At 34.2% G+C, this 12,738-nt stretch overlaps 1 pseudogene; it reads right to left on the reverse strand.

Moving 5' to 3' along the window:
- Positions 1-6,759: 6,759 nt before the first annotated feature.
- On the reverse strand, positions 6,760-12,082 carry LOC127137846 (uncharacterized; annotated as a pseudogene).
- Between the last annotated feature and the right edge of the window lie 656 nt (positions 12,083-12,738).

Here is a 12,738-nt window from a genome sequence, read left to right on the forward strand (position 1 = left end):
TTATGCAATTTTATTTTTGCTACATCATTGTACATTCTTCATTCATCTCATCTAAAAAAAATGACTAAAAATGGATAAGACTTTAAAAATAAAAAAAAGGATAATTCTCAAACATGTAATGGACATGGGAATGGACTTAGAGATTGTTGTTAGGACCTTTGCAAAGGACATTGGACAAATATGACCCGAACATGGAAGGAGCATTCAAGATTCAAGACAAATTGTAATCTTTTATGTGCTTTCTAGTTTAGGATACAATTGCACACACATGGCTTTCTCTTGGGCTACCTGACAATGTGACCTTTTATTTCCTGCACTCCATTGTACTTTACATGTACCCCCCTCTCCTTTCCGATGTACGCATTTACTTGTTTTCTTTTATTGCTTGTTAGCTACTCCTTAGGCATTAGAAACGTTCACCCATTCAAAATCGATAATCAAACCCTTGATCCAACGTCAAGCGGTCTCTTTTTCAAATCAAAAACAATAAACAAACCCTTGATCCAACGCCAAGCAGTCTTTTCCAAATCAAACTCAAAACCACAACAAATGGCGATTAGGATCGTATGTCACGAGCCTTAAGCAATAAAGAAGGGATGAGACTGGAGCTTTCCTACACTCATTTTGAATGCTTCGAACACAAGACGTTTGGCTTGATCGTTTGGGGTATTCACCTTTATCCATAGTCTTTAGTGCGATTCGAGATCAATAACACTTTCTTCAAAACCTAAAAAACAACTCAACTCATTCAAACCTTTTGTTTGAAGCCTTAGGGCGACACAATCGAAAACCCTTCTTCAAGGTAATAAAATCAACAAAACAAACCAAACAATTTCAAACCCACGAACTACGAAGGTTCTGATTTCTCACTTCAACAAGTGGGCATACGTAAGCACGAGGACCCAATCCTTGGCGAGCACACTAATTTAAAATCTACCTCCACTCTGCAAACCTTAACAAGCAAGCATTCGATAAATAAGACACACGTAAGCGCAAACATCCTAGATGGTTCCCATGGAGTACCATGGATGTGAGGGGTGTTAATACCTTCCCCTTGCATAACCGACTTCCGAACCTGTTCGTGGTTGCGACGACCATACTTTGGGGTTTTCTCGATATTTTCCCTTTCCTTTGGAATGAATAAAAACCGATGGCGACTCTGTATTTTTTGCGTAGCGACAGTACCAACATAAAAATGAGGGATCAAAACCCCGTAGTTCGTGGTAAAATTTTCAAAGAAGTTGGTGAATTGATTTTAACAAAAAGTTAACATAGAAAGGCACAAAAATGGCCAAATATTTTAATGGGGTTGTTAGTTCTTTTTGTCATTTTGAAATTAAAATCAATATGGTTAAGTTCATTTACAAGTTTGATTTAAGAAAATGTTTTAAAAATTCAATGGCATAAGGCCAAAGTTTCTAATCATTAAAACATGGCTAAGTTTGAAATCACAAGAAAAGAAAGTTTTTGTAAAGAGGGAGAGATTTTGAAATTTAAGAAGTGGGAGGAGATGAAGAGACTACCTTAGACAAAAGTTAATAGTTAAGAGTTGAGAACATCTGACCAATGGGATGCAATCCAATAGACAAGAATGTCATATAGAAACTCATTTTACTTTGGACTTTGACAATCAACAAGCAATAATAAATGAGCAATATCCAAGCATCATATGAATACCAAGACGTCAAATAAAGATAGCCATAATATCCAAGTAAGCATTCCAATAGCTAGCAGACTTCCACATCTTCCAATGTAGCAGATGAAATATTCCTTGACCAACTCAAAACAATCATTAGACATAAATAGTATTAACATCAACGATTAAGCCTAGAGACATAGTAGCAGATGAATCAAAGGGATCCAAGGTCTTGCATCAGATGAAGGCACAAACAGAGATAACTCAATCTCAGATGTTGGTATTGTCCAAGTCCTTTAGCACAGGAAATGTTGCCTAGTTATAAGTCCAATAATCCATATTTAGTCCCAACATTCCAACCATATTTTTTTAGGGTTTTTGTTGTTATTAGGTGTTTTAAGGTCCTAAGACCACAAATAAAAACAAAGACAAACTAACTATATATACAATCACAAGATATGACTCAAATGAGCAAAGTGAAAAAGATTTGAAACATAAACAAGTTGCATGAAATGTAAATGACAATGGATGATAAAGGTACTGAAATTTAAATTGCATAAAGTAAATGATTTGAAAATAAAACAACACTAATTAAGAAGTTAGTCAATGGTTAGTCAAATGTTAGTGATGAGTTTTAATTGATTAAGTCATTCTTTGGAGAACACTCAACCATTCTATTTTGCAGGTTAATGCCATTTCTAGGATGTGCTTTTGAAGCTATGGACCATTGAATTGGAGCTATGAAGCTTGGACTGTTTTGGGACTGTTTTGAGCTAACTTGGGTTTGCTATAGACTTATTGGATTTTTTTCTGAATGTATTTCTCATGGCTTACTAGGATTGAAAATGTATTTGGACTTGTCATGTTTTGGAATGCATTGCTCATGTTGTAATTTGAAGTAGACTATGTAGGGTTTATGGTTATAATTGGATGTAATTGGAATTGAATGATGGAAATGTGAATAAATTATGGTTTTGAATGAATAAAATTTGCCTATTTATGAAAATATTGTGAAATGTAGTAAGAATGGTACTTGAAATGTGATGTATTTGAAAATGAATGATATGTGACATGTAAATGTATTTGGAAATTGAATGAATGATATATTGAATTAGTGATTGTGATTTTGAATGGTGTAATTGTAATTAAAATTGTATGGCATGGCTTACAAAGTGTATGTAAATTCATTTAGTTTTCTCATAGAAATAGTTCATGAATTTGGAAAGTGGATGTTGAATCAAGGTTTAAAAATGGCCAATGGTTTAAAAAATGGAGAATGGTTCAGGGTTAAAGTTGGTTAAAATGGGCATGGTTAAAAGAAAAAAGAAACATGGAATTATGGTTTCAATATGAATCATAATGAACCAAAGATGGATTATGGAGGAACGGAAATAGGGATTAGGGTTTGGGATGTGAAAATGGGTGAGTTGACTTTGGTCATCTGGTTGACCAAAAAATCAACAGTTGTCCAAAAGTCAACTTATGTAGAAAATGATCGTTTCTTTATAATTTGATGGTTTATGATGAATGGAATTAGATTTATACTAATGAAATTGACACTTTGAATGATCTTGTATGACTTGATGCTTGAAATGAATGAATTTGCTATGAACTTGAATGAATTAATATGAACATGGATTATAAATGAACTATGGACATTAATTGGATAGACATGGATGATTTGATGAACTAGAATGAATGTCATATGAACAAGACTAACACCATGACTTGAACATGAATTGAACATGCCTGATGAACAAGGATATGACTTGAATGAACCACTAATCATGAACCAATGGACATGACCCAAACTTGGATTGAATCATACTAGGCTTTAGCAAACTTTGATGGACAAATGATAAGCATTGAAAATGTCATGAAATGGACTTGAGTAACATTGACCATATGAAACCAAGCAAGACATGGACTAGGCACTTGAAATAACCATATGAAGTAGGCTAAGCAAGACATGAACTTGGACTGGGTATCAAGAAATGATCAGATGAAATGCCATGGATGAATGGAAGCAGATGAAAGTTGTGGAGTCATGTACTTAGACTTAAATCAATGGTCCAAGCAAACACAAGATGCACATGTGAGGTTATGAAATCATACCCAAGACAACAACATGAATGTCAATGAACAAGAGACCATGTGATGAATCTTAACCAAGCAAATGCATCGAGCATAATGGATGATGAAGAATCAGATGAAACTAGGGTTATGGGTCGACACAAGGGCGTTGGACATAATTAGGGTTTATGGGCACCATGATCAAGTGAGGATCCCAAATTAGGGTTTTGTTTCATCAAGAAGCCAAAGTTGAATCATCAATGATAAGCACATAAAAAACCATAAAGAACTACCTCCAATAAGGGTTTGATTGTTAAGCCACCTCAAGTTGAAGAGAAACCCTGGTTCTCATTAGGTGCAAGCATAAAGCTTGGAATCCATGATACCTGTCCTTTTGTATTGGACCTTGGTTATGCAAGTGAAATGAATGACCATAAGGATGCAAATGGTTAGAGTTAGTGACCTATATGGTGAATTTTGTGGTATGACAGCCTACACAGTTACAGACTTTGACAAACAAGCATTTTCCTGTAAGTTATAGACTTTGACCTATTTCCATCTTGCCTACACGGTTACAAACTTTGGCATCATTTTCCTTTTCCCTTATTGAGTTACAGACTCTAGCATTCAATTCCTTCTACCTTGTATAGTTACAGACTATGGCACACCTATACACCTTGCCCTTGTAGAGTTATAGACTCTGGCAATCTGCTTTTTTCCCTTGTAGAGTTACGGACTATGGCATTCATATATTTTTCCCTATGGAGTTACAAACTCTGATTATCTCATTCTTCCTTGTGGGGTTGCAAACCTTGGAAAATATCTTTTTCTACCTTATAGAGTCTCAAACTCTAGTAGCATCTTTGGTTAAGGCCATGCTTTCACAAATTCATTGTGGTTGATTAAGATCATTGGTTAATGCCATACACTTACTTTTTAAGCAATTTGCTTTGCCTCTTGACAATCCAATCTCTATCTTTCCTTGTTCCACATTAGTTCCACGAACTATAGAGCTCTGACCTTCTCATTGCACGATGAGAATACGTAGACACGAGGGTTCGAATCCTCCGCGAACATATTTATTTATTCTTTTTCTATCACTCCATTCATCTCCATGATTCAACATTCAAACATATTCATTCAATATCTTCTACCTTCATTCACTTCATGTGATATACCTTTCTCTTTGAGCAAAATACACATTATTTCTTTGAGCTCAATCTAGTATCTGCTTGTGAACCAAGAGATGTTTTCCCTGATACCGAATACTTAATTCTCTTTGTTTTTCGGCCATACCATATAGTGGTTAATGCTTCAGGCTATACTACATATTGATTAATGTCACCTTTACTATTGGGTTCAGATCTCACCCCTTTTTGGAGTTAAACAATATAATCATTTGGTTCAGACCATAACTCTTCTTTCATCTCCCACCATTAGTTTTATGAACTACAGAGCTCTGAATTCCTTATTACACTATAAGGATACGTAGGCATGAAGGCCATAATCCTCACTGGGCACTTTATCTATTCCTTTCTTTTCCCTTTATTCTTTTAGCGAGTAATCCTTAGATATCACACTCATCCGAGCAAGAACAATCAAAACGATTCTCGTTGAATACAACGAATGTAAGGGGTGCTAATACATTCCCCTAACATATCTGACTTCCTTACCCAATTATCTCTTTCCCTCGGATTTTATCGATGTTTTTCATTTCGTTCGAAAATAAATAAAGTTTGATGGCGACTCTGTTGTATGTTCGAACATGCGATGCGTTCGGGTATATTTCCGCTAGCTTCAGCTGGCAACTCTGTTGAGGAAGCATTTCATAACCATCCATTGTGACTGCTTATATGGTTTCCTGACACCGATCATAAGATCGGGGCCGACTTGTTCTCCTGTCAGAGTTTATTACCAGACTAGTTCCGATGTGCTTGCTTTGCGATCATATGAATCCCTGACCGGATTCCAACCTGTGTAAAGTTTATGTTTGCCCGACTTACTCGCTTCCCTATACTCGATTTGCAAATGCTCGACCTTCAGGAATTCACATATTCACACACACACACACACACACACACACACACACACACACACACACACACACACACACACACACACACACACACACACACACACACACACACACACACACACACATATATATATATATATATATATATATATATATATATATATATATATACTCGATTTGCAAATGCTCGACCTTCAGGAATTCACATATTTACACACACACACACACACACACACACACACATATATATATATATATATATATATATATATATATATATATATATATATATATATATATATATATATATATATATATATATATATATATATATATATATATATATATATATATATATATACTAGCAGAGAAATATAAGTGTCAGTTTTTCTTTTTATGAGGTTTCTATTGTAGGTCGTATTAAAAATAATATTATTACAATTTGAAAATGGTAAACAAAGATATTCAAAATTATATCGAAGCATGCAAAATACTATTGATACTGTGTAATCAATGACGTTCTTTAAGAGAAATGCCGAACATGAAATCTCTATTCGAAGTATTTTCTTTTTCCTTGCAATTGTTTTCCGTAATAAAGAAAAAATTTAAGACTCTTAAATTAGATTTTTTTTAGAGAAAAAGATAGTAAAATTAATAGTAAGTTGTGTAATATAGCTTTTGCTTATATATATATATATATATATATATATATATATATATATATATATATATATATATATATATATATATATATATATATATATATATATATATATATATATATATATACACACACACACACACATATATATACTAGCGTTCAGACGGGCACTCCCGTGCCCGTCTGCCCGTTTTTTTTAATGCGCACAGCAGAGAAAAATAAGTGTCAGTTTTTCTTTTTATGAGGTTTCTATTGTAGGTCGTATTAAAAATAATATTATTACAATTTGAAAATGGTAAACAAAGATATTCAAAATTATATCGAAGCATGCAAAATACTATTGATACTGTGTAATCAATGACGTTCTTTAAGAGAAATGCCGAACATGAAATCTCTATTCGAAGTATTTTCTTTTTCCCTGCAATTGTTTTCCGTAATAAAGAAAAAATTTAAGACTCTTAAATTAGAATTTTTTTAGAGAAAAAGATAGTAAAATTAATAGTAAGTTGTGTAATATAGCTTTTGCTTACCTTATAAAGATTCGAATCAATTCTTCGTACATCCCTTTATCAATGCGCTCTTGAGATTTAAAAAACTACAAATACATGACGAAATGTCATATTATAAAAGAAATACATTCAGAACATATGACTCGTTTGAATATAATATGGTTTATTGCGACACAAATAATACCTGGAGAATGGAGATACTTTGTTTTAGTTTAGATTTGGTAGAACAACAATTATGACTTGTTTCTGAATTACCTGGATTTCTGGTAAATAAGAAAAACAATGGACTTAGTAAATATATATGGTTTTATTTACATAAACCACAAATAGCAGTTAAATTCATGCATTCAAAAATAATCTAGAGTAAATATATTCTTAAATGAATTAAATAAAAAACCTCTCCATCCTTTGAGATATTATTTCTCTTTTCACCATTTTCCAAAGTTGTGTTTTATCAGTTATCACTGTGGAGCTCCAACCGATGGAGTAAATTTTCAAACGTTTGACCTGTTTCAATGAGGATGATAAAAATGTTACTGAAAGAGTGATGAAAGTGCAAGAATTTTTTTATACGTATTACAGAAAAGATAAATACACCTTATTGTCGAGTTTGCCGATGGATGAAATACTTTGTTCATCCTTCCATGTGTTCCATTTATCTTCAAAGTCTGTTATCTAAAATTTATTGCATAAGAATAGTGAGAATAACTATCACCCCATTTATATCTAACATAAAATCATAAAATAAATGATTAAGTATAACTTACTTTCATGTTGAAGCAACTTTCAACATTCTTTCGTCTCAACTCCTTACATAATTGAAAGATTTCATCGTGTTCTAGTTCGGCTGTATATTAAAGCAAAAGAAAATTATATTTAGTTATTATCTATCTATGATATAAATAATACAATATAAGCATGGTATGTCGTGTAACCAAAATGGGAATCAACGTGTGAGCAATTTTTTTAATGTACTTAATAAATACATGCGGGTGCGATAAAAGAATTTGTTTGTAGACTACATTTTTTGTGTAGTCACCATCTTCTCCTTTCAATTTTCCTTCCCTGGTTAAAACTCTTGTTGTAGTCTGTGAAACACCCCTGGATAAAGCCACATATAATTGTCCATGACTAAAAACATGTCGTGGAAGATATATTCCAACATTTGGAATGGTTTGTCCTTGTGATTTATTTATTGTAATTGCAAAACTTAGCCGCGCATGAAACTGCTTTCTACTAAGGACAAAAGGAAGACCATGACTTGCAGATGTTTTTATTTTAATTCTAGGCAAAAAAGCACGTTTTCTTGCATTGCTTCCTGTCAGGATTTCCACATCCAACATATTCATAAATAAACCACGACATAATAACCGGGTCCCATTACACAATCCATATCTAGGATCTAGATTTCGTAACAACATCAATGGTGCACCCTTTTTATCTTTAGAATATGTGGTGGTAAACTACCTTATGCAATTGAGTTTAAGAATTCTTGCTGGTATAAATTATGATTATCTCCTTCAACCTCGTCAAACGATAACAAATTATGTTCTTCTCCTAGAAACTGATCGATAATCATATCATTCAATTTCTGGACATCATCATTTGTTGGTGTCAAAATAGCTCTTTGTACCATATATGGGGCATCCCAACCATGAAATTCTAAATTAGGAAAAATATGTTGGATAAGTACTTGTATGGAATGTTCACCTTCCCATGGGATTGCAATATGTAAAGGTAACCTCACCATGTCATCCGGTTTGGTAGGTTCAACACCATCACCAATGCGAATAAGAAATTCTGCAAACTCTTGATCATGCAATGATCGCATATTTTGACGCAAATGCAAAATCTTGGTATGATTCCATAAATGAGACTGAACAATACACACTGAAATCATTTGTGCCTTAGTACCTTTTCTTACAACAGGAAGAACTTGACGAACCCCCCCCCCCCCCCCCATGATCAGAACTTTTCCACCAAATGGAGCATTGTTGCTACAAATGTCTTGTAATGATCGATCTAAGGCTTCCAAACAATTTTTGTTTGTCATTGGTGCTTCATCCCAAATTATTGCGGCAGAAACTCTAGTGAGATTTGCAAGATCCTTTTGCTTTTCAATACCACAAATGGAACTCGGTTGAATATCAATAGGGATCTTAAATCGAGACTGTGCAGTCCTACCACCGGGTAACAATGTTGCAGCTATACCAGATGATGCAGTTGCTAAGACAATTTCTCCTCTACTTCTTAAACTTGCCATTAATGTTCTATAAAGGAATGTTTTACCTGTTCCTCCTGGACCATCAACAAAAAATACCCCACTGTGTTTTTGAATAATTACATTCATAATGGTGTTGAATGCAATCATTTGATCATTATTTAACTTAGCAATAGATTCAATATCTTCATTGGGGATATCGATCGCTAACTCCTCTTGTATGATACTTGGAATTGCACCTCTGTCTATTGTATTAGGGGGTAAAGATGGGAGATCATAATCATCAATCTTTTTACCGTGCAGGTTTAAGAGTTCATTCAAGTCCTTCAACAACATATTAGTTAAGTCTGATTCCACAACATTGTTAGCTGTTTGATAATCCTCTACCATATGTGTAAAAAACTCATTCCAAAGGCCTCTAACATCAGTAGGTTCACAAAATATTAAAATCGTCACGAATAATCTTCGTAAAGCATATGGCATTCGGAGACTCGTAGCCTCAACCAAACAATCACGAATACTATGATCAGTCTCTAGAAATCCCCTAACCTCGGCTGATTTTTTGAATGTACTGAAAGTTATGCCGTTATTTGTAAGAAGATATTCCCAACTGGTTGGACCTGTGACATGCGATAACAACAGTCGCAAGTAAAACTTATCTCCCTCCGAAGGTGATACCGTATAGATTCTCCCGATAACTTTCCTTGTTGATCGCCTACGATGCCATTCCATACCCCGCTTGTTCCAACAATAATGCTCTGGAGTCTCTCTATACAGATAGTTTCTTGCTTGTGGATCTTGTCGATTCAATGCAAAGAATTGTGTGAGCATTATTTTGGAGTTGCGTTCATTATTTAACACATCTGCAATTTGCTGATGATCATAAAAGCGCACTTGATGGCGATTCGGCAAGTGGATATGTAATCTTTCAACCGAAGGATATAATCGGTAAAGAGTGAATCAAAATATTTTCCATAATGCCTCGGGAGCACAAATCCATCTTGCATCAACATATTGCTGAACTTCATCCATGTATGATCCTTTATGAACCTCCATAGCCACACGATCAGGGCCCTTGTACACATATTTATATAGATACTTGATACTTTTAATGCTACTGCAAATCTCTACATTGATGTGACAATCATACTTTAACAGTAACCAAGGGTTATAAGGAACCACCCATATATTATCGACAGACCTATCTCTACCTAACGATACATACTCATCAAACCTTCTCCTATACTCGGGATATGAGTCAGTGCCTTGACGTGTTTCATCCAAGAATTATTTGGGATACCTTTTTTTACAATGTCCGTCTTTCATACATGGAGACTTTCGGTTGAGTATGCCGCAAGGTCCGTTGATCATATGTCTTACAACAGCCTCATGCAACTGTGGTTCACATTCTAATTTAGGTATTTCTGCTCTTACCATACTATCATAATCTTTTGGGTCACGCAACTTATCGTTACTTTCTAAGACCAACAACATATGCACATGCGGCAGTCCTCGTTTTTGAAATTCAGTGACATACATGTAGCTTTTAACTTTACCCAAGACTCCTTTATTAATAACAGCATCCTTCAATTTCTCAAATTTCGAACGAAATATTCTTGTTAGCAAATCTGGACGATCTTGTGGTGTTTGAAAAGGCAAAAGTTCTGATGTTATCTCACTCCAAAAAGGATTGCATGTCATTGTTAGAAAAATATTTGGTTTACCGCCATTAAGAACAATAGCCATGCCATCTTCATAACGTTGTGTCATGTCTCGACGACCGCCAATAAATGATGATGGCAATATTGTTCTTTTTCCAATGTTCTCTACGATGATTCATGAAATGCATTAGTATTAGAATATATGAATTATTAGCATTAAAAGTACAACTAATTATTAATCTAAAACTGTATATTTATGCTATATGAATTTGTACCTGCATTAGTTTCACCAACATGCAAAGCATCATGTAAACCTTGGTACAATTCAGAATGTATATCACTTTGGTGCTCTTTAATCCACCTTAATCTCCCTGATTCAATCTTGACATAATTGTCTACAACATATTGTTGCAACAGTCGACCCGCATTTAACAACATTGATTGATCATTTGGGCGAATCTACAGTTGATTGAATAAAATGTCGGTGTTGAATGTAAAGTTTTTTAAACAACACTTAGCTAAGTAGATTATCTACTAAAAATAATCCAAATTTACCTGAAGCATGTAGCTGTAATATGCTCGACATGACACTCTTCGTCCATTGCAATTTGTTGTGTTGATGTCCCAACCATGCGTCCCAAATGGAAACAATACAGGGTATTGCAAAGGATCATAATATCCCTTTGTCTCTTGAACTTTCTTGAGATTTCCATCACAACGAATGACATTAATATCCCTTCCATAATCCATAGAATATGCATCACATCCAACAATAATTGCCGCAACTTGTTCAGCAGTTGGAAGATTGTATTGATGGTGATTACTTGGACGCTCCTTAAGTATGAGGCTATATTCACTGATATTTGGAAGTATTGAAAGTTGCTTGAACCTAATTACAAAAGGATTAAACTGATGGAGCATTTTTTGTAATTTGTGAACTACATTTTGGTGCAGCTGTGGATTTTCCTGCATTCTATTATGTAGCTCATTATCGGTGTCGTAGATGTATAGTTGTAAGAAACGCGGCCTGACACCCTCATTGGATAGAAACCTCCTATCTTATGGTAAAAAGCACCTTGAGCACGAAATGTGTATATACCACGACCAGATGCAAGAATATTCTCATCAACATGAACACCAATTGAAGTGAATGAAAGCACATGGTTATAACTTCTAATATGTTGCCTAAAATGTTTTCCTTCAGCTGAACCATCCAAAAATAATTGTTGCAATTCTATAGGAGCATCAACTCGTGAGAATGATACCTTTCCACCATTACAACACATGTCACGTGATTCATGATGAAACAATCTTGCATTGCAGTGTCTACAGGTAAATGGATGAGGCAACCGGAATTTTGCCATAATCATATTATTGATGAAATTCGAGCAATATTGTGCTTTGCTCGAAAAGCATGTCCTGATTCTACAGGCAGGAGTTTGATATTGATTACTAAATATTATCTAAAATCTAAAGTACAAATAAAAAATGTATGCAAGATGCTTCAATTATTATATTTTAATATTGCATGATTTTAAATTTTATGTCACATGAGCAAATGCTACATTTATTTGAAGCAAAATTTTTACGAACATACCTTGAGGGAGACGTGATAATGCACCATTTTCTCTGGCGTCCATGTTAACATATGATATTACTGCATCCTCCGAAGCTTCATCAACATCCATATCATCTGATACAAAAATAATAATTAATATATATATATATATATATATATATATATACATTTGTAAAAATTAATACTCGCATACTTAGAACTATATCACTTATACCTGTATCGGATTGACTCGTGTTGTTTCGTTGATTAGGTGATGTGCAATTACGATCTGCGGGTTTAAATACATAAAATAAGATATGACGAAAGCGAACAAAATTATGAAATGTAATATATAATATATATATTGATAATCACCAACCAAGT

This window comes from Lathyrus oleraceus, chromosome 4 (genome assembly GCF_024323335.1).
Source record: "Lathyrus oleraceus cultivar Zhongwan6 chromosome 4, CAAS_Psat_ZW6_1.0, whole genome shotgun sequence".
Lineage (NCBI taxonomy): Eukaryota > Viridiplantae > Streptophyta > Magnoliopsida > Fabales > Fabaceae > Lathyrus > Lathyrus oleraceus.